The sequence below is a fragment of the Melanerpes formicivorus genome, unplaced genomic scaffold, assembly GCF_026170545.1.
Source record: "Melanerpes formicivorus ecotype bairdi unplaced genomic scaffold, bMelFor1.0.p_v2 SCAF_68, whole genome shotgun sequence".
In the NCBI taxonomy this organism is placed as follows: domain Eukaryota; kingdom Metazoa; phylum Chordata; class Aves; order Piciformes; family Picidae; genus Melanerpes; species Melanerpes formicivorus.
Window position 1 is genome coordinate 1,875,515 of NW_027142420.1, and position 22,089 is coordinate 1,897,603.

Genomic DNA, 22,089 nt, shown 5'->3' on the forward strand with positions numbered 1-22,089 from the left:
CCCAGCGTCCCCCCACGCCTCCCGCCCTTCTCTCCCCAGCCCCCTCACACCCTGCTCGGTGCCATCGCGACACCCCCACTAACGCCAGGCCGAGCCCAGCCCCCTCCCGCACCGCCGGTAACCGCCTGGCTCAAATCCAGCGCTCGCACCTCTGATTGGTCCGCTTGCCGTTCGAAATCAGGCCCCCGCCGCCCAACGGCCGGCCCGGGGCTGCCCCTACGCCGCCTGCTTCCTGTGCCGCCTCTCAGCCGCCTGAGGCCTTGCGCGCTGCCTTCCGGCGATCGCTGTGGCTACCCAGAGGCCCTCGCGCCAGGGTAGCGGCGTGGGGGCGCCGTGGGGGGATGCGGAGCGGCGAGCCGGGGACGGCGTCTGCCGGCAGCTGCCGGCGGCTCGGTGGCGTCGCGGCGCTGCTGAGCGTTGCTAAGGAGCTGCTCCTTCTCTGGGCAGTCGGAGGCCAGCGAGCCAGCAGCCGGCACAGAGCGGCGAGGGGGGAGGGTCGTCCCCCGCTGGACCCAACACATTTCCTTCCCCTCGCCCCCGGCACGTCCCGGGCTCTGGGGCTGCTCCGCGTGGTTGTTTATTTAAAACTCACTGTTTCTTGGGAAATAAATTTCAGTTTAAGAGCAAAAACCGAATAAACGGAATTCTTCGCGGGGCAATTAAGAGACGGAGCCAGCCCAGCTTGTTTGTGGGGGCGGTGGAAATAGAGGGGCGCCGAATGTAGTCACTGCTCTTCCTCCTGCCATCACCTTCGGGCAGAGCCAGGCAGAAACGATTCATCGTGCTCAGGGGACAAAGCCTCCATTCACTCCAAATTCCCTTAGCAGTTAAACCATTCACCCCAGCTGGCTGTGTACTTTCAAAATCACGAGTTGCTTACCTGTTCCAGGCTGTTGTGTCATACACTCCTCGCAGGAGGCTCAGTTGGGGGTGTTAGTGTTTTGTCTGTGTGTGTGTTTGTTGTTTGGTTGTTTGTTTTTTCACTGCCACAGAAAGAACTGCCGGTTTGGGGTTTTTTAAACATTTGTATTCCATCTTTAAAAGTTTCTATTCCAATGGTAACTCTGAAGTACTCTGTACAGAGTCAGGTATCCTAGGATGGCTCAGGCAGGAACTCCCAGCCTCCCCAGCATGCTCAGAGACCTCTCAACTAGACTCAGCTGCTCAAGGCATCATCCAACCTGGACTTGAACACAGCCTCCCTGGGCAGCCTGGGCCAGAGTCTCAGCAGCCTCCTGCTGAACAACTTCTTCCTCAGCTCCAGTCTGACCCTGCTCTGCCTCAGCTTCAAACCATTCCCCCTTGGCCTGTCTCTAGACCCCCTGATGGAAAGTCCCTCTGCAGCCTTCCTGCAGGTTCCCTTCAGGTACTGAAAGGCAGATCTAAGGTCCCCCTGGACTCTTCTCCAGGCTGCACACCCCCAGCTCCCTCAGCCTGTGCTCCCAGCAGAGCTGCTCCAGCCCTTGGAGCATCTTTGTGGCCTCCTCTGGACTCTCTCCAGCAGCTCTGTGTCCTTCTCCTGCTGGGGACACCAGAACTGGAGGCAGGAGTGGAGGTGAGGTCTGAGCAGAGCAGAGCCCAGGGCCAGAATCCCCTCTGCTGCCCTGCTGCCCACACTGCTCTGGCTGCAGCCCAGCACACAGCTGCCTCTGGGCTGCAGGAAGCACTGCTGGCTCCTGGGGAGCTGCTCAGCACCCAACACCCCCAAGGCTTTTCCTCCAGAGCTGCTCTCATCCCACTCTGCACCCAGCCTGCATTTGTGCCTATGATTGGCCTGACCCAGCTGCAGGACCTTGCACTTGGCCTCACTGAGCCTCATGCAGTTGGCACTGCCCCATTTCCCAAGCCTGTCAAGATCCTTCTGGATGGATCCCTTCCCCCAGGTGGACTCCACTACACTATCCACCTTGGTTTAAGCACTCTCCATCCAGCTTAATTTTCTGTGGCCATGATCAGTGACACAAGAGGGAGCTGTGATCCGAGAAACAGGTGAAAAGTTTTCATGTCAAGCATTTTCCAGTCAGTATTCACACGAGAGAAACCACATGATGTGGTGGATGTGCTGAGTTATCTCCCCAAGACCTGAGGGAGGTTTTCTGTTTCATTTAGCAGAAGGTCTTTCAAGCCACCTTCTTAGTTAGCAATTTTGTCTAAAATCTTTCCCTGGCATCCAGGGCACCTTTGGTAAGTTTGCTGATGACACCAAGCTGTGTGGTGTGGTGTGCTGGACCCACTTGAGGAAAGGGATGCATCCAGAAGCATCTTGATAGGCTTGGGAAGTGGGACAGTGCATCCACAGCCTCCCTGGGCAGCCTGGGCCAGTCTCACCACACTCCTACTAAAGAACTTCCTCAGCTCCAGTCTGACCCTGCTCTGCCTCAGCTTCAAACCATTCCCCCTTGGCCTGTCTCTAGACCCCCTGATGGAAAGTCCCTCTGCAGCCTTCCTGCAGGATCCCTTCAAGTACTAGCAGGCAGCTCGGAGGTTTCGCCCAGAGTCTTCTCCAGGCTGCACAGCCCCAGCTCCCTCAGCCTGTGCTCACAGCAGAGCTGCTCCAGCCCTTGGAACATCTTTGTGGCCTCCTCTGGACTCTCTCCAGCAGCTCTGTGTCCTTCTCCTGCTGGGGACACCAGAACTGGAGGCAGGATTCAAGGTGGACAATCTCTCTGGTCCCTTCCAGCCTAAGCCATCCCATGCTTCTGTAATTGTTATTTGAACCTTGAAAGAGAGCCTGAGTGCCTCAAGGCTTATCTGCTTCCCCCCCTACCTATTTGAACCTTGAAAGAGAGCCTGAGTGCCTCAAGGCTTATCTGCTTCCCCCCTACCTATTTGAACCTTGAAAGAGAGCCTGAGTGCCTCAAGGCTTATCTGCTTCCCCCCCTGCCTATGCCAATGAGTCCTACAAGAGCAATTCTCTGGGAAGGTGGTCTGAGGACACAGGCAGGGTCACTGCTGCTGCAGTGTGCAGAAGTGCCTGTGATGGTTTGCATCTTGCAGAGGTGCAAGCTCATTTGGTGAGCTGAGCCCTAGCTGTTGCTGCACCTCTTCCTGCATCAGCCAGGATTGCAGCAGGCTCTTCCCCAGCAAGTTCTCAGGGCATCTATTGCATGTCTGCTTGTTCTCTAAACACAGGAGCAACAACAGCTCGTTCAGCCTCCAGCAAGCTCTGCAGGGCAGAGCAAAAAAACCCCAAACCAACCAACCAACCAAAAAAAAAAAGTCTACCAAGAGCACCAAACCCCCCAATAAAAACCAAAAAGAGAGAGAAAAAAGGGAAGAGTGATGCAGTAGGATACATTCAATGCTATGATCAGGCACAAAAACCCCAGTCCCAACCCATAATAGTTTCCCTAATCAAGTCTAAATCAAGGGTCTGTAATGGCACTCAGAAGAAGTAAAAAATATCCTCTGTCTCACAGGATCAGAGGATGGGAGGGGTTGGAAGGGACCTTCTTGTGGCCTTCCAGTATCTGAAGGGGGCTCACAAACCAGACTGAAAAGCAGAGGCAGAGCCTGGGAGCTCAGAACGGTGCCTCCTAGTCCAACATGCTGCCCCCACTTATGAGGATGAGCAGAGGGCTGGAGCTGCTCTGCTGTGAGCACAAACTGAGGGAGTTGGGGTTGTGCAGGCTGGAGAGGAGAAGGCTCTCAGGAGACCTAATTGTGGCCTTCCAGTATTTGCAGGGGGCTGCAAGAAAGCTGGGGAGGGACTTTTGAGGGTGTCAGGTAGTGATAGGACTGGGGGGAATGGAGCAAAACTAGAAATGGGGAGATTGAGATTGGCTGTGAGGAAGAAGTTGTTCCCCAGGAGGGTGGTGAGAGCCTGGCACAGGTTGCCCAGGGAGGTGGTGGAAGCCTCCTGCCTGGAGGTGTTTGCAGCCAGGCTGGATGTGGTTGTGAGCAGCCTGCTGTGGTGTGAGGTGTCCCTGCCTGTGGCAGGGCGTTGGGACTGGCTGATCCCTGAGGTCCCTTCCAGCCCTGACAATTCTGTGATTCTCTGGCTGGATGACCTCTGGAGGTCCCCTCCAAGCCAGCCCATGCTGTGGCTCTATGAGGCACCCAAGGCTTTCATCAGATGTGCCACAGCTGTCCTGAAATCTTTTCCCTCCAGACCCAAACCCTGGCGTTTTCCTCTCCTGCCTTTTGCTCCTTCCCTCTCAGCCAGTATGGGAAGGAGAGGTGGTAAAGCAAGCAGCATATGGGAAATTAAAAGGAGAACAAAAGCCTGTCCCAATTACACAACGAGAATCATTATGCTCTAAAATTGCTCTTCAGCTCTGCCTGTCAGGGAAAGATATTAAGGTTTCAGCAGTTATTTTCTTGATGAAGACTTAATTTCTCGCATTAAAAGGTTTTTAAGCTTTCAAACTATGCCTGCACAATTAGTTGGGGGATGTTTGAAGGGTGCTGAAGGAGCTGAATGTTACAGAAGGGTTTTGTTGGGTTTTTTTCCCCCTCACTCCACTTCAGTAGTCTCAAAGGGCTTTCACAGCAGCCTTAGACTGTATGTGATTTGCTCATGCAGTGCACTGGTAGGGTACAGTGATCACCACCAGATCATGTTGCAAAGGAAGAGGTTTCAGGAACCCAGTGCAGGCTTGAGGGTTGTGCTGCTGTGTCTGGGGCTGGGCAAAGCCAAGCGGCAGCTCCACTTCATTTGCCAGTTCAAAGAACTTTCCTGGAACACAGCAGAGAAGAGAGGCCACAGGCTCCCATTTCTTAGCCCCATTACCTTCCTGTGATGGAATGGGGGTTTTCCTGTGAGCTGTGCAGCAGAGGTGAGCTGTTCCAACGTACCAACAGTGAGGGTGTGCAGAGAAATAAAACCTGGAGATAATACTGATGACAGAATGAGCCTGACTGCCCCAGGTGTCCCACTGGAAAGCCCCTTTGTGAACCGAGGATTTATTTATAGAATCACAGAACTGTCAGGGCTGGAAGGGACCTCAAGGCTCAGCCAGCCCCAACCCCCCTGCCATGGGCAGGGACACCTCACACCACAGCAGGTTGCTCACAGCCACATCCAGCCTGGCTGCAAACACCTCCAGGCAGGAGGCTTCCACCACCTCCCTGGGCAGCCTGTGCCAGGCTCTCACCACCCTCATGGGGAAGAACTTGTACCTGCAGAAAGGGGTTAGGGAGTGACAAGGAAACAGGGGAAAGCTCCTTAGTCACTGCTCAGAGGCACAGCTGGCTGGACAGGGCTCTGAGCAACCTGATTTAGTAGAGGATGTCCCTGCTGACTGCAGGGGACTGGATGACCTTTGGAGGTGCCTTCCAACCCAGCCCACTCTGTGGTTCTGTAGTGTTCTGCATAGTGATGTACCTCTCACTGCAGGGCTCTGCTGGGTGTATCTCGGCAAAGGACCCTGGCCTGGGAACAGCAACCTCACCAGTGGCTTGGACTGGATGAGCTTTCAAGATCATATCCAGCCCCTAGCATTCTGTGATCCTGTGATGAGTGGTTTCAGGCAGAGATATTCTGAAGCTCACACACAGGCTTTCCAGGCTTAGCTTTCTCTTTGCTCATCCTATAGCCAGGCTGTAGCCAGGTGGGGGTTGGTCTCTTCTCCCAGGCAAGCAGCACCAGAACAAGAGGACACAGTCTCAAGCTGTGCCAGGGGAGATTTAGGCTGGAGGTGAGGAAATAGTTCTTCCCAGCAAGAGAGATTGGCTATTGGGATGTGCTGCCCAGGGAGGTGGTGAAGAGCCTGGATGAGGCACTCAGTGCCATGGTTTAGTTGATCAGATGGTGCTGGGTGCTAGGTTGGCCTGGATGATCTCAAAGGTCTTTTCCAAGCTGTTTCATTTTGTGTTCTGTACCCTGGGTGATCCTGCTTTGGCAGGGGGGTTGAGCTCTATGATCTCTGGAGGTCCCTTCCACCCTCTAATCACAGAATTCATCAGGCTGGAAGGGACCCTCGAAGGTCCTCTTGTCCAACTCGCCTGCAGTGGGCAGGGACACAGCCAACTAGGTCAGTGCCCTGTGATGGACTCTGGGCTTCTCTTAAAGCTCCGCCTGTAAAAGGCTCTCTGTCAGCTGGATCTTGGCAGGAGAGGTGATGGTTAAATAATAACAACAACAGCAGCAGCAGCAGCAATAAATATTAGTAATTATAATTAAGTATAATAAAGAACTATAACTATAACGATATTATATAATTAGATTATATAATTATCATTATATTAGGTATGTAATTATCATTAAGTATAATAAACAACTATAATTATAATTAGATGAGATTAGATATTCATTTTCGTTATATATTTTATTATATATTTTAAATTCTGTATTTGCATTTTATTATTGCATTCTAATTAATCAGTATCATTTGTCATTATCCATTGCTAGCAAATTGTTACATAAGTATTAAATTATTTAATAATAAAAAATTATTATTAAATTTTACTAAACATTATTGGTTTTACATTAAGCATGATTATTGCATTATTTAATAACAATTAAATAATAATTAGATAATTTATTGATAGTATAACGATTTAATAATAATGGATTTCATAATAATTGATAATAACAAATAATAAGTAATAACAATCCGTAATAATGATAACTATAATGATTATGCTAATATTAATATTTAATACTAATATTAATGTTAAATATAAGATTAAAAATTTAAATTTAAATTAGAATGTTAAATAATATTAAAATAAAAATAATAAAGTATATAGTATAGAATTATATTATAATTAAATAACAATAAATAATAAAAATATTATAATTACTAATATTTTCTTAATTACTTTTAATAATGTATCCATTATTTATTACTAATAAATATAAATAAATATTAATAAAGTAATATTATTAATGAATATAAGTAATTTTATAGGTAATTAGTATTAATAAGCAGTAATAAGAATATTATAGTTAATAAATAATATTAAACTAATATTATTAATATTATTAATATTAATACCTTATCACTATTATAATTATATTAATACATTTTTATACTCTAATTAATATTAATAGTAGTTAATATTTATACATAGTAGTTAATATTAATACATTAATACATAATGTTAATATTAATACATTATTAATATTATAGTTAATACATTATTAATATTAACAAGTAAAATTAATAATAATAATAGCTATATATAATTATTATCTTATAATTATAAATAATAATAATAATAATAATAATAATAATAATTATTATTATTATTATTATTATTATTATTATTATTATTATTATTATTACCCCCCAGTATTTTTCCATTCATTTCATCTTTGGGGCTGCTTTCACCCCGTCCCTCGACACCGATTCTCTTGCCCAGCAGGCCCGACTCGTGTATGTGAACAAGCTCATCCACTGTTATTTTGGGTACTTCCTTTCCCCCCTTCCCTTTCTCTGGACACATTTTCACGGCAGATCTGCCTGCTGGGCTTAGCTGCCTCCTGCCCTGCTTCCATTACAGCTTCCTGCTGTGGATGCTGCACAGATCCAGCGAGAGACATGACCTGGTAGCAAAAGCTTGGAACCCAAATACAGAGTCGTAGGAGGATGATGAGGCACAAACTGATGGTGTGGCTTGCCTGGGAAGGTGGATGGCTAAGCTCAATATAGACTCCAAGCCTCTTGAAACTCAGTCTCACGAACCCCCCACTGACCTACATAAGCTCTTTGTGTCATAGAGCATCAGTAACTCTACCTGGGCAGGGTCAGTGGTGCTGTGTGACACAGGCACACACCCCTCCTCTCTGGCCTGATCTTGTTACCTTTGTGATAAACACAAAGACTCCCAATGACTCTTACCCAATACAGAATTAATCAGCTTGGAAAAGACCTTTGAGATCATCCAGCCCAACCTAGCACCCAACACCTCATGATCAACTAAACCATGGCACTGAGTGCCTCGTCCAGGTTCTTTTTGAACACCTCCAGAGATGGTGACTCCACCACCTCCCTGGGCAGCACATCCCAATGGCAAATCACTCTGTCTGGGAAGAATTTCTTCCTCACCTCCAGCCTGAACTTCCCCTGGCACAGCTTGAGACTGTGTCCTCTTGTTCTGGCGCTGGTTGCCTGGGAGAAGAGACCAACCCCCACCTGGCTACAACCTCCGTTCAGGTAGCTACAGAGAGCAAGAAGGTCTCCCCTGAGCCTCCTCTTAAATTCAGCTCACACTGAATCTCCACTCAATCTTCTCATCCAGGCAGAAGGCAGCACCTCAGGAGAAAAAAGACGAAGAAAGAAGTTGAGTTGCTGGAAGGTGTCCAGAGAAGGGCAACAAAGTTGGGGAGAGGTCTGGAGCACAGCCCTGGGAGGAGAGGCTGAGGGAGCTGGGGTTGCTTAGCCTGCAGAAGAGGAGGCTCAGGGGAGACCTTCTTGCTCTCTGCAACTCCCTGAAGGGAGGTTGTAGCCAGGTGGGGGTTGGTCTCTTCTCCCAGGCAACCAGCACCAGAACAAGAGGACACAGTCTCAAGCTGTGCCAGAGGAGGTTTAGGCTGGAGGTGAGGAGAAAGTTCTTCCCAGCAAGAGAGATTGGCCCTTGGGATGTGCTGCCCAGGGAGGTGGTGGAGTTCCCATCCCTGGGAGTGTTTAAGAAGGTTTCTTGAGCAGGTAATAAAAGAAGCAAGTAAGAACCTACTGCTGTGATCTTGGATTCCCTCTGTTCTTTGTGATCTGCTTTTAACTTGACCTTTCCAAATATCTCCAACCTGGAATTTGCCATATTGGACTTTCCCCCTCACCCCCAACCCCCCCCCAGCTTGATTCTACTTGGCAGACTATTCCTGACTATGTACAGAGAGCTATTCACAGATAGGTTATTTATCTCTGATTTGAAAATGGAGTTTATTTTCAACTCCTTACCTTGCCTCCTAAAAATACACAGAAGATCAGCACCCATTTAGGAAATCCAGAGACTTTGCTTGGGTTTTTGTTGTTGCTGTTGTTTCATGACTACTGATCAGTGTAGATTCTTACTGCAGCTGAGACAAAGCAAAGAATAAACCCCTGCCTTCCACTTGAATGCCTTCACACTGGTGTCAAGGATGTGTCAGGTTCTTTTAAGGTGCCACCTCCAGTGAAAGGCTGTCAGGGTGGAGATGCTACCTTCTCCTCCTGGCTTCCCACGCTGCAAACCAATTTCATTTATCTCTTAAGCTGCCACAATTCCTTGGGAGTGCTGGGTGCTGCCAGGCAAATGTTTGCAATCCATGTCTGCAGAGCAAAACAGGGAGATACTGCACTTGGCAGGTGCTGGGGTTTTACTGGGGTTGGCAGAAAGGAAAAGTGGAAATGAGTCAGGGAGAGGGTCCAGAGGAGGTCCATGGAAATGCTCAGGGGGTTGGAGCAGCTCTGCTATGGGGCCAGGCTGAGGGAGCTGGGGGTGTGCAGCCTGGAGAAGAGAAGGCTTCAGGCAGACCTAACAGCAGCCTGCCAGTGTCTGAAGGGGCTATAGGAAGGCTGCAGAGGCTCCATCCCTGGAGCTATTATTCCAGGTGAGTCTGGACAGGGCTCTGAGCAACCTGATCTAGTGGAGGATGTCCCTGATGAGTGTGGAGGGGGCTGGGCTGGATGAGCTTTGGAGGTCCCTTCCAACCCAAAGCATTCTATGATTCTGGATTGCCCATGCTCTTGGGGGAAGTTTTGACCCAGTATCACAGCTACAGGACTGCTTTTCCCCTTTGCAGATCAGCTGGTTTTCACTTTACTAGTCAGGCAGCTCTTGAAATAACCCACATCAAGTCATCCTTACAACAAGCAAAGCTTCCCTGGTTAAGGTTTGAGAGGAAACAAAGTTAGCGACATATTATTGTATAAGGATTATTGTTTCTGGCCTTTGGTTTCAGTCTTTCCTGGATGTACAAACTCTTAAGAAAGCTAAATACAGTCTATATAAAAAATACATAGAATCACAGAGCTGTCAGGGTTGGAAGGGACCTCAAGGCTCAGCCAGTCCCAAGCCCCCTGCCATGCCCAGGGACACCTCACACCACAGCAGGTTGCTCACAGCCACATCCAGCCTGGCTGCAAACACCTCCAGGCAGGAGGCTTCCACCACCTCCCTGGGCAGCCTGTGCCAGGCTCTCACCACCCTCATGGGGAACAACTTCTTCCTCACATCCAATCTGAATCTCCCCACTTCTAGTTTTACTCCATCCCCCCCAGTCCTATCACTCCCTGACACCCTCAGAAGTCCCTCCCCAGGCCCCCTTAAGATATTTCTGAAGGTATTTCTTGTAGCCTCCCTTAAGAGCCATTGGAACATGAAGGAATTCTGTATCAGTAGCTTCTACATCCATTTATTTCTGAGATATGTTCAGGTTACCTGCTACAGAGATGCTACACTCTCTGTCGACTCTGCACAAAACTGTTTAAGAACCTGCAAAGATCAAACAATTCCTACGCTGGTTCTGTTAGCAGCAGCAAAACCATCACCTCTGAAGGCGATTTCCTGCTCGAGAAACCAGCAGCTGATTGCAGAACAAAGGGAACGTTTTGCAAGGTCCTCCGCCTTCAGCAGTTGCTGCCTTGAGCAGCCCTGAAAGTGTTTTGCATGCTCCGTGGCACAGCTGGCTGGTGATGTGTGCTGGGATAACGCTGCTGGATGTGCTGAGAGAGCATGGTGCAAAGCCAGCTGCATCCTTTAGTGTCAACTCCTTTCACAGCCTCAGAGAATGTTAGGGGTTGGAAGGGACCTCAGGAGATCTTTGAGTCCAACCCCTGCCAGAGCAGGAGCAGAGAATCCAGCACAGGTCACACAGAACACATCCAGATGGGGCTGGAAAGGCTCCAGAGAAGGAGACTCCACAACCTCTCTGGGCAGCCTGCTCCAGGGCTCTGTAAAGAAGTAAAGAAGTTCCTCCTCATGTTGAGGCAGAACCTCCTGTGCTGCAGTTTCCATCCATTGCTCCTTGTCCTATCCCAGGGTGCAACTGAGCAGAGCCTGTCCCTGTCCCCTGCCTCCTGACCCCCAGCCCTCAGCTATTGATAGACATTGATCAGATCCCTCTCAGCCTTCTCCTCTCCAGACTGAACAGCCCCAGGGCTCTCAGCCTCTCCTCCCCAGGCAGTGCTGCAGTCCCTTTAGCATCCTTGGAGCCCTCCCTTGGACTCTCTCCAGCAGATCCCTGTCCCTCCTGAGCTGGGGAGCCCAGAGCTGGCTCCAAGCCCTCTAGCTTAGATCCATCCCCCTTCTTGAGTGCACCTGCAGCACCTCACAGTGTGAAGAGAGTTCAGGTCTGAGTGTTGAGGAGTTCTGACTAAAGAGAGACTTGCAGGTGACTGAGAAAGAAAGCTGAAGACAAAGCTGCGGAGTGGTGCTGAGGTCAATGCTCTCTCTTGCTGTTCTTTCAGATTTTACAAACTCACTCACCTGACAAGCACAAAGCTCTCCCAGAGGCACACTGTAAAAGCAGCTCTCTAGCACTGGTTTTAGCAGCTCTCACACAGGCTGTTCAGTCTGGAGAGGAGAAGGCTCTGAGGAGACCTAATTGTGGCCTTCCAGTATTTGCAGGGGGCTGCAAGAAAGCTGGGGAGGGACTTATGAGGGTGTCAGGGAGGGATAGGACTGGGAGGGATGGAGCAAAACTAGAAATGGGGAGACTGAGATTGGATGTGAGGAAGAAGTTGTTGCCCATGAGGGTGGTGAGAGCCTGGCACAGGTTGCCCAGGGAGGTGGTGGAAGCCTCATCCCTGGAGGTTTGATGTGGCTGTGAGCAGCCTGCTGTAGTGTGAGGTGTCCCTGCCCATGGCAGGAGGTTGGAACTGGATGATCCTTGAGGTCCCTTCCAACCATTAACAATTCTGTGATTGGAATGTGCTGCCCTGGGAGGTGGTGGAGTCCCCAAGCCTGGCTGTGTTTCAGGGTGGTTTGGCTGTGGTGCTTGGGGCTGTGGTTTAGGGGTGAGCCTTGCAGAGCAGGGCTCTGGGTTGGACCTGGTGATCCTGAGGCTCTTTTCCAACCTGAATGTTTCTGTGACTCTGTGAAGCGAAGCCAAAATCTGCTCGTGGGCAGGCAGCAGTGTTGACAGAGCGAGGCCAGAGGGGGGAAAACGTCAGGGAAAATCACCCAGGAAACTGCTGGTTGTGGCAGAAATCAAAGGGGTTTACTGAGAAAAAAAATGGAAAGAAAAAAGGTCAGATGTGTCAGCCAGGGATTGTGCAGAGGAAAATATTTACCTGAAGGCAGAAAGTGTCACAGAATGAGAGCAGGTCACACTGCTGTGCAGAATTAGCTGCTGGCAGAAGCATCTGCTGCATGAACCCCCCCTGAAACCCTACAGATCTGTTCATTACAGAGGATGGTAAAAACATAACAATCTGTGGCTCACAGATCCTTTCTATGTCAGAGTGCTCACAGGTACCCTAGCAACCAGGGTGTTGTTGAGAGCCTACATGCAAGGGCATGACTCATTTGAAGAGCAGTAGTAGGTCTAATAATGGACGGGGAGGGAAAGGCAGAAAGCAGTAGAGAGAAGGGCAGCAAAGCTGGGGAGGGGTCTGGGGCACAGCCCTGTGAGGAGGGGCTGAGGGAGCTGGGGCTGCTTAGCCTGGAGAAGAGGAGGCTCAGGGGAGACCTTCTTGCTCTCTCCAACTCCCTGAAGGGAGGTTGTAACCAGGTGGGGGTTGGTCTCTTCTCCCAGGCAAGTAGCACCAGAACAAGAGGACACAGTCTCAAGCTGTGCCAGGGGAGGTTTGGGCTGGAGGTGAGGAAGAAATTCTTCCCAGCAAGAGAGATTGGCCATTGGGATGTGCTGCCCAGGGAGGTGGTGGAGTCCCCATCCCTGGAGGTGTTCAAGAAGAGCCTGGATGGGGTGCTTGGTGCCATGGTTTAGTTGATCAGATGGTGCTGGGTCCTAGGTTGGGCTGGATGATCTCAAAGGTCTTTTCCAACCTGGTTGATTCTGTATGCAGTAAGCTAGGATCCAGAGCCTATGTTCAAAGCTGTTGTTCAAAGCTCAGTCAGCTACTGCTGCTCATAAACCTGCTGAGAAGAAAGGGTAAAACTCTGTGGTGATTTGTGGGTGGTTTGGGTTTTTTTCTCTCAAAACAATGTTAAGTAGTTTGACCAAGTTATTGCCCTTATTTGTCATCTGCAGCTTTCCACACAGCAGCTTCTCTCAGTTGTAAGGATTTGTCTTATTAACATAAACCAGAGCTCTCCTCTCCTGCCCCAAACCTGGAGAAGAGTTTTCCTTATACAAGTCAGAGCTGTCCAAATCTTCTCTCTCCTCTCCTGCCCCAAACCTGGAGAAGTTCCTTCTCTACATAAATCAGAGCCCTCCAAATCAGAGCTTTCCTGTCCTGCCCAAATCCTGGAGAAGAGCTTTCTCTATATAAAGCTGTGTGGGTATCTAAGTTAGAGAAAACATGCAATCATGGAAGGGACCTCCAAAGTCATCCAGTCCAACCCCCTGAAGCAAGCAGGGACATCCTCCAGCAGATCAGGTTGCTCACAGCCTTGTCCAGACTCACCTGGAATAGCTCCAGGGATGGAGCCTCAACCACCTCCCTGGGCAACCTCTTGCAGTGTTCCAGCAGCCCCCTGCTGCAGAACTTGTTCCTCACACCCAATCTCAGTCTGCTCTGCTCTCATTTCAAACCATTGTCCCTGCTCCTGTCCCTGCAGGCCTTTGGGAACAGTCCCTCTGCAGCCTTCTTGTAGCCCCTTCAGGCCCTGGCAGGCTGCTGTTAGGTGCCCCTGGAGCCTTCTCTTGTCCAGGCTGAACACCCCCAGCTCCCTCAGCCTGTCCTTGTGGCAGAGGTGTTACAGAATACACAATTACCAGCTTGGAAAAGACCTCAGAGATCATCCAGTCAAACCTATCACTCAACACCATCTAATCAACTAAACCATGGCACCAAGGGCCCCACCCAGGCTCTTTTTAAACATTTCCAGGGATGGTGACTCCACCACCCCCCTGGGCAGCACATCCCAATGGCCAATCTCTCTCTCCAGGAATAATTTCTTCCTCACCTGCAGCCTAAACCTCCCCTGGTGCAGCTTGAGACTGTGTCCTCCTGTTCTGGTGCTGGGTGCCTGAGATCAGGTTGCAGCCTCCTGATCATCTTTGTTGCCCTCCTCTGGACCTGCTGCATCAGGTCTATGCAGTGCATTTTGTAAGCCTTCCCTGGTGCCAGCTTCCTGAAGCTTCAGCTCTGACTTCTGATTTACAGAGCTTCAGCTCTGGCTTTTAAAGGAGTGCTCTGCAGGTCCTGCCCAGAACTTGCACAGTGCTCTGCTTCAGAGACCACTGCAAGGTGTGTGGAGAAAAACCACCAGCAACAAAAAAGTGGAAGTAGAATTAAGCCTCAGAGTAAAATGTCTTTCCCTCTAGGGGGATCTGAAAAGGTCCTGTTTCATAACAGCCCTGTTGCATGCACTGCAAGGCTGAACCCCAGCTGCCTGGGACTCTCTCCTAAGCAGCAGCCTAAGCACAAAGCAGCCTGGAATAAAGTCTACAACAGCACCTGAGGGAGATCTGTAATTCAGTGGATGGAAATCCACTGGTGCAGTCTGTGCTGGAAGGGAAGCAGAGGCAAAGGGCATCTCAGAGAGGCAGTGTGAATGAAAAGCTGGCACTTACTCAGCTGTAAGTGGGTCTAGGGTGTGGGGGGTGTGTTTACTCTCTTATCATAGAGCCCTTCCTTTGGTCTGTTTGCAGTAAGGCACCGAGTAAGCCAAGGCTCTTGGGAACTCCCTCCAACCCTGCTGCACTTCTCAGCACTTGCACCACGAGCAGCACCACAACCTGACAGAATTTCTCCATGCAGCTTTCATTCTCCCTTTAGAAAAAGGAGAAATAGTAACTGAGACCAAGCTTAACCCTTGGGATCCTTGTGCCTTCTAAACAAGCAGAGAAATGAGGTCTGGAGTGAAGAACCCTGCAGAAGAGTGCTCAAGAGGAGAAGAAATTGGTTGTTTGGATTCCCTCCCCACAATGCAGCATTCATTTGTGTTTGAGGTCGGGTTTTTTCCCTCCCTGCTTTGAAATGATGCAGCAGAAAAGATGTACCAGTTGAAAGTGGTTACTACATCCCCTCTGATCTGCAGGATGCCAAAGAGTCAGCTGTGAACATCCTCTGTGTTGGTGACTGGAGTCATAGAATCATAGAACAACTTAGGTTGGAAGGGAGCTCAGAGCTCAGCTGCTCCAACCTCCCCCACCATGAGCACCTTTCAGCTACATTCAGCTGCTCAAGGCCTCTTCCAGCCTGGCCTGAAACACCCCTAGGCAGGAGGCAGCCACAGCCTCCCTGGGCAGCCTGGGCCAGAGTCTCAGCAGTCTCCTGCTGAAGAACTTCTTCCTCAGCTCCAGTCTGACCCTGCTCTGCCTCAGCTTCAAACCATTCCCCCTTGGCCTGTCTCTAGACCCCCCTGATGGAAAGTCCCTCTGCAGCCTCCCTGCAGGATCCTTCAGCTCTTGGAAGGCAGCTCTGAGGTCCCCCTGGAGCCTTCTCTTCTCAGGTGTTGTTTCTGTTCTGGTTAACCACACAGCAATCAGCCAGAGGAGTGATGCACTTTGTATTTAGAGGTGAACTTTATATTTAGGGGTGAACATTGCAGACTAGGGTTAGAGGCTGGACTTGATGATGCCAAGAGTCTTTCCCAGCTGGAATGATTCTGTGATTCTCTGATTCTGTGATTGAATTTATATGTTCAACCTCTCCTGGGCACCAGCAGCTTAAGCACTGTGAAGACAGAGGCAAAGTCCTTGCTCTGCCTAACTGGAACTGTGTCTAAATAGGCAAAAAGGGGAAATGAGAGATGAGAATTTGACCAAAATTACACAACTGACTCATAGCAAACAAAGGAATCAAGATTTCCTGTGTTTAAGCACTGGATCAGGCTGCTTTACACTGTGGAACTTCAGAGGGGAAATTACTCTCTCTACTAGCTAGAATCACAGAATTGTCAGGGCTGGAAGGGACTTCAGCCAGTCCCAACCCCCCTGCCATGGGCAGGGACACCTCACACCACAGCAGGTTGCTCACAGCCACCTCCAGCCTGGCTGCAAACACCTCCAGGCAGGAGGCTTCCACCACCTCCCTGGGCAACCTGTGCCAGGCTCTCACCACCCTCATGGGGAACAACTTCTTCCTCACATCTAATCTGAATCTCCCCATTTCTAGTTCTGCTCCATCTCCCCCAGTCCTATCCCTCCCTGACACCCTCAAAAGTCCCTCTCCAGCTTTCCTGGAGCCCCCTTCAGATCCTGGAAGGCCACAATGAGGTCTCCTGGGAGCCTTCTCCTCTCCAGCCTGCACAACCCCAACTCCCTCAGTCTGTCCTCACAGCAGAGCAGCTCCAGCCATCTGCTCCTCCTCATAGTGGGGGCAGCATGTTGGATTAGGAAGCACAGTTCTGAGCTCCCAGGTTTTGTCTCTGGTTTTCAGTCTGGTGTGCTAAGGAAATGAACCTTCTGCAGTCACGGTGGGCACGTGCAGGGACCTGCACACATCTTCAGGTGGTAACTTGGGAACATGTTGGCAAACTCTAGCAAAATTGGACACAAAGTATTGGTCTTCCAGATAAGGTAATTAGAATAGAATAGAAGAGAATTAACCAGGTATGAAGACACCTTTGAGATCATCCAGTCCAACCTATCACCCAGCACCATCTAATCAACTAAACCATGGCACCAAGCACCCTCCAGGGATGGTGACTCCACCACCTCCCTGGGCAGCACATCCCAATGGCCATTCTCTCTGTCTGGGAAGAATTTCTTCCTAGCATTCATCCTAAACCTTCCCTGGCACAGCTTGAGACTGTGTCCTCTTGTTCTGGTGCTGGTTGCCTGGGAGAAGAGACCAACCCCCACCTGGCTACTGCCTCCCTTCAGGGAGTTGGAGAGAGCAAGAAGGTCTCCCCTGAGCCTCCTCTTCTGCAGGCTAAGCAACCCCAGCTCCCTCAGCCTCTCCCCACAGGGCTGTGCTCCAGATCCCTCCTCAGTCTCATTGCCCTTCTCTGGAGTCAACAAGTCAAAATCTTCCCTAAACTGAGGAGCCCAGAACTGGACACAGGACTCAAAGGCATTGATCTCAAAGGTATTGTAATAGAATTGGTCTGAAAATAAAGGAGCAGCTGCAGGTGCCAGGCTGCAGCCTGAGAGGAAGAAAATTCATAGAATCACAGAAAGGTCTGGGTTGGAAGGGACCTCCAGAGCTCATCCAGTCCAACCCCCTGAAGCAATCAGGGACATCCTCCACTGGATCAGGTTACTCACAGCCTCATTGAACCTCTCCTTCAATATCTCCAGGGAAGGGACTTCACCAACCTCCCTGGGCAACCTGTTGCAGTGTTCCAGCAACCTCCTGCTGCAGAACTTGTTCCTCACATCCAATCTCAATCTGCTCTGCTCTCATTTCAAACCACTGTCCCTGGTCCTGTCCCTGCAGGCCTTTGGGAACAGTCCCTCTGCAGCCTGCTTGTAGCCCTTCAGGTCCTGGCAGGACAACCTGAAAACAGCAGGGCAGTGAAAGTTGGAGGCTCTATTTCTGCCTGGAAAGTGGCAGTTTGGGTGTGTTTTCCCTCTCCTATCCACCTGTCCTATGTCATCACTTCTTTGGAATTTTCAAAGGAAAGGTTGTTAATGTTTGTTCAGGATGACTCAGAGGTTAAAATCCCCAAATGCTGTGTGCTGTTTCTTTGTCAGATAGGAGCAGAGTTTAAATTCTGCAGCCCTGCTGGACAGCAAGTTCTACCTGGGACAGCAATGTGCCCTGGTGGCCAAGAGAGCCAATGGGAGCCTGGGGGCCAGCAAGAAAAGTGTGGCCAGCAGGGCTGGGGAGGTTCTGCTCCCCCTCTGCTCTGCCCTGCTGAGGCCACAGCTGCAATCCTGTGTCCAGTGCTGGGAGCCCCTAGGACAGGAAGGCTCTGGAGGTGCTGGAAGGTGTCCAGAGAAGGACCACAAGGATGAGCAGAGGGCTGGAGCTGCTCTGCTGTGAGGACAGACTGAGGGAGTTTGGGTTGTGCAGTCTGGAGAAGAGAAGGCTCTGAGGAGACCTAATTGTGGCCTCCCAGTATCTGCAGGGGGCTACAGGAAAGCTGGGGAGGGACTCCTGAGGGTGTCTGGGGGGAATGGAGCAAAACTAGAAATGGGTATATCCAGATTGGATGTGAGGAAGAAGTTGTTCCCCAGGAGGGTGGTGAGAGCCTGGCACAGGTTGCCCAGGGAGGTGGTGGAAGCCTCCTGCCTGGAGGTGTTTGCAGCCAGGCTGGATGTGGCTGTGAGCAACCTGCTGTGGTGTGAGGTGTCCCTGCCCATGGCAGGGGGTTGGAGCTGGCTGAGCCTTGAGGTCCCTTCCAGCCCTTAATAATTCTGTGAGTCTATGCTGCAGAGCCCAGAGTCACAGTTACCATATTGCCAGAATATTCCCCATAGCCTGTGGAAAGTGTCAGGGAGGTTGGAATGAGATGATCTTCAAGGTGCCTTCCAACCCAGCCCATTCTATGCATCTGTGACTCTCTCTCTACATTTCTTTCCAGCAAGCAGGAGCACCACAATCTTAGCTGCTATTTGCTAAACAAAACCCAAACCAAGCAAACAACAAAACCCCAACACCAACACCAAAAGCACCACAACACCAACCAGAAACCCAAAGCAAACAACAAACCCCAACCAGCCAAACACAACCACAACACCAACCAGAAACTCAAAGCAAACAACACCCAACCAGCCAAGCACAACCAAAACACCAACCAGAAACCCAAAGCAAACAACAAACCCCAACCAGCCAAGCACAACCACAACACCAACCAGAAACCCAAAGCAAACAACACCCAACCAGCCAAACACAACCACAACACCAACCAGAAACCCAACCCAACCCCCAACCAACCAACCAAACCCCAACCCAGCCCAAACAATCAAACCCCCAAACACTTCTGCAAGCCCAGCTTCCATCCCATGATGTTTTCAAGTGGACTCTTACATCCACAACGATTTATCTGTATCTGGGTTGTGAAGTCTCCTCCTCTGGACACATCCCAGACCCCCCCTGGGATGTGTTCCTGTGTGACCTGCTCTGGGTGCTGCTGCTCTGGCAGGGGGGGGGGGGGGTGTTGGACTGGATGATCTCTGGAGGTCCCTTCCAACCTCTAATGTGCTGTGATGCTGTGAAACCACTTTGAAGAAGTTGAAGCACTTCAGATGTTTGTAGTGAGTGATGTCTTGCCTGGTGCTGCTAAAGCAAGAGACCATCCTCGACAGGAAGCAGCTAATCACTGTCTCCTTGGAAAATGTTTACACAGGCACCGTTTAGGATGATGTTATCTACATCCTGTCTTAAGTAGCTGTTTTGCTCTGTCTCATCTGATGCTGAACCCAGACAGAAGCATTCTTAGCAGGATTGTTGAGCTTCTGCTCTCTGTGTCTTGAGCCTCACCGTTTCTGGACAGTGGCTATTTCAAGGCTACCAGGGTGCTCTTCACCCAGACCTGGCTGCTCAGGGGGCTTTGGCCGATTGCAGGCTGGAAAGCCTGCAAGCCTGAAGCCTGCAGAGCCTCTCTGAGCAAACTGCTGCAATGTTTGACTGCTCTCATGGTTGGAAAAAGAAGGGGGAAAAAGGTTTTCTTTGTAGCCAGTCGTTACCTTCTGGGAGAAAGGTTTTCTTTGTAGCCAGTCGTTATCTTCTCTGGTTTCAGTTTATTCATGGTCTCTCCTGCATGCACTGCTGTGAAGAACCTGGCTCCTTCTCAATAACCTTTTCAGAAGCACAGGGGGATGCTGTTACATCCTCCTGAGGCCATCTCTTCTCCAGTGGCCCAGTTCCCTCAGCACTCCAACCCTGAACTATCTCATTGGCCCTCTGGTCACCTCACTCCAGCTTATTGATGTCCTCCTGGTACTGGAGAGCCCAGGACAGGATTCAGTCTGGAGTGCTGAGCAGAGGTGGTGTAGTCACTTCCCTCAGTCTGCTGGCTCTGTGCCGGCAAATACAGCAGAGGTCACAGCCTCACAGGATGTTAGGGGTTGGAAGGACCTCTGTAGATCATCCAGTCCAACCCCCCTGCCAGAGCAGCATCACCCAGGGGAGTCTGCACAGGAAGGCATCCAGATGGGTTTTGAGTCTGCAGTGAAGGAGACTCCACAACCTCTCTGGGCAGCCTGCTCCAGGGCTCTGCCACCCTCACTGTCAGGAAGTTTCTCCTCCTCTTGAGCTGAAACCTTCTCTGTTCAAGCTTGAACCTGTTGTTTCTAGTCTCATTGCTGTGCACCACCAAAAAGAGCTTGGCCCCCTCCACTTGCCCCCAGCCCTCAGCTATTGATAGGCATTGATCAGATTCCCTCTCAGCCTTCTCTTCTCCAGGCTATACAGCCCCAGGGATAGAATACCTGTGCACTGCATCCTCTGCAAAGCACAGCCTCTGGGAGACCTAAAGAGAAACCTGCCCTGATTGTTGGCAGATTGTTTTGAATACCTGAACTGTAGGAGTACAGAAGCAGGTTATCCTGCTGTGAGGCACAGTGGCATTACAGTGCCCAGGGAGATTTAAAGAACACCAGCAGCTGGCAACGCAGCAGCCTAAGTGCTCTGTGACCCTGCTTCTGCACTGCTCCTTCGAGGCTGTTATTCAACGAAAGACCATTTGGTCAAACTGCAAGTTACAGGACCCAGGGTGCCTCTGCCCTTTCAGATCCTCTGAGAGGTCTGTTGTGAAGGAGCTGTCAGTGTGGAGTTTGAAGAGCATTCATAGAATCATAGGATTGTTAGAGGTGGAAGGGACCTCAAGGCTCAGCCAGCTCCAACCCCCTGCCATGGGCAGGGACACCTCACACTACAGCAGGTTGCTCACAGCCACATCCAGCCTGGCTGCAAACACCTCCAGGCAGGAGGCTTCCACCACCTCCCTGGGCAGCCTGTGCCAGGCTCTCACCACCCTCATGGGTAAGAACTTGTACCTGCAGAAAGGGGTTAGGGAGTGACAAGGAAACAGGGGAAAGCTCCTTAGTCACTGCTCAGAGGCACAGCTGGCTGGACAGGGCTCTGAGCAACCTGATTTAGTAGAGGATGTCCCTGCTGTCTGCAGGGGACTGGATGACCTTTGGAGGTGCCTTCCAACCCAGCCCACTCTGTGGTTCTGTAGCGTTCTGCATAGTGATGTACCTCTCACTGCAGGGCTCTGCTGGGTGTATCTCACATCCAGCCTGGCTGCAAATACCTCCAGGCAGGAGGCTTCCACCACCTCCCTGGGCAACCTGTGCCAGGCTCTCACCACCCTCATGGGGAACAACTTCTTCCTCACAGCCAATCTCAATCTCCCCATTTCTAGTTCTGCTCCATCCCCCCCAAGTCCTATCCCTCCCTGACACCCTCAAAAGTCCCTCCCCAGCTTTCCTGGAGCCCCCTTCAGATACTGGAAGGCCACAATTAGGTCTTCTGAGAGCCTTCTCCTCTGCATACTGAACAGCCCCAACTCCCTCAGTCTGTGCTCACAGCAGAGCAGCTCCAGCCCTCTGCTCACCCTCGTGGCCCTTCTCTGGACACCTTCCAGCGCCTCCAGATCCTTCCTGTCCTAGGGGCTCCTGAACTGGACACAGGATTGCAGCTGTGGTCTCAGCAGAGTGGAGCAGAGGGGAAGAAAACTGTAATCGTGACACCAGGACCATAAAAGCTACCAGGTCCCTTCTCCTGGCTCTGCCTTTAAACTGGAGGGACAGGGTAAGGTGCTGAAGAAGAGCAGAGGTCTAAACTCCAGCTTGTCAAGTGTGGCTGGCTCTGCCTTGTGCCCTCGCCCTGGCTCCAGCCGCGTGTGCCACGGGGGGCGCACAGCTTGCTCCTGCCGAGGGGCAGCCGCATGGCCCTGCCTGTGACCCACAGAAACATGCAGGTTGGGAAAGACCCTCAGCATCACCAAGCTCAACCCAGAACCCTACTCTACAAGGCTCACCCCTAAACCACAGCCCCAAGTACCACAACCACAGAATCACCCGCCTTGAAAGAGACCGCTTGCTCCCAACTGGGCTGCTCTGGCAAACTGAGTGTTGGGGAGGGGGGAGAATTTTAACCCACCACACTGCGCTTGCCGCCCCTGGAGCCCCCGGCAGCGGCTGCCCTCGGGCATCGGGCGTGCTCCGGGAGGGGGCTTGGGGGGCGGGCGATG